Consider the following 1,224-nt stretch of genomic DNA (forward strand, 5'->3'; position numbering starts at 1 on the left):
CCCCCGGAATGCCTTGCAGCAACCGCTCCATGACGCTCTGAAAAAGTCCTGGGGCCACGCTCACCCCGAATTGGAGTCGGTTGCATTTGAACGCCCCCCGGTGAGTCACTATGGTCTGGGCTTCTGCGGTGGCTTCGTCCACCGGCAACTGCTGGTACGCCTGAGCGAGATCCAGCTTCGCAAACACGTTCCCGTCCCCTGAGTGTAAAAGATGCTGTACTACGGGGACGGGATACGCGTGGGGTTGCAACGCCTTGTTGATGGTTCCTTTGTAATCGGCACACACCCGCAAGGATCCATCTGGCTTAAGGGGGAGGACGATGGGCGTTTCCCACTTGGCGTGGTCCACCGGCTCGATGACCCCTTGGGCTACCAGTTTGTCTAGCTGTTCGTCCACTTTGTGTCGTAGGGCGAAAGGGACACGGCGGGACTTCAATCGGATCGGGGCAACACTGGGATCTAGGTTCAGCGAAATGGGTTTCCCCCGGTATTTACCCAGTGAGCCGTCGAACACGTCGGGGAACTCCTCCAACAGCTGCTCGAACTCGTCCTTGTGGATTCTGTGTAGGCCGGTGAATCCCAGGCCCAGGGGTTTGAGCCACTCGACGCCGAGCAAGGTGGGTCGATGGCCCTCCACCACGGTTAGCGGTAGGCGAGCTTTGTGTCCCCAGAACGAGACGTCCACCTGTGCTCGACCTAGCACGCGAAGCTTGTGGCCGTTGAAGTCTACGAGCCGTCCCGTTGGTTTCTCCAGGGCGGTGTGGGACAGCTCCGGCAGCAGTCCTTTGAGCTTGTCCCACGACATGATGGAACAGATGGATCCCGTGTCCACCTCCATCTTACATGGTCGCCTCCTGATCATGACTGTTGCGAAAAACTTTTCCGCGCCAGTCGAGTTGGTGTGGCTGACAACCATGTGGTGCACCTTGCGCTCGTCCTGGTCGTCGTAGCCCCTTCTCTGGTCGGGCCTCCCTTCGGGTCGGGCTGACCCCTTCCATCTGTTCTCACGCGGTCTATGGGGCGATGAGCGGCGTGGCGGTGAGCGGCGCGGTGGGGATCGTCGTGGTGGAGACGTGTGCCTCCGTGGGGGCGAACGCTGTTTCCTGGAACTCGGGTGCGAGGCTCGGCATGCTTTTGCGATGTGTCCTCGCCTCAGGCAGTGGCTGCACGTGGTGTCTAGGAACCGACAGTTTGCTCGTGTGTGGTTCCCCAGACACCCTGGAC

Source organism: Protobothrops mucrosquamatus, unplaced genomic scaffold (genome assembly GCF_001527695.2).
Source record: "Protobothrops mucrosquamatus isolate PMUCROS unplaced genomic scaffold, P.Mucros_1.0 scaffold_280, whole genome shotgun sequence".
In the NCBI taxonomy this organism is placed as follows: Eukaryota; Metazoa; Chordata; class Lepidosauria; order Squamata; family Viperidae; genus Protobothrops; species Protobothrops mucrosquamatus.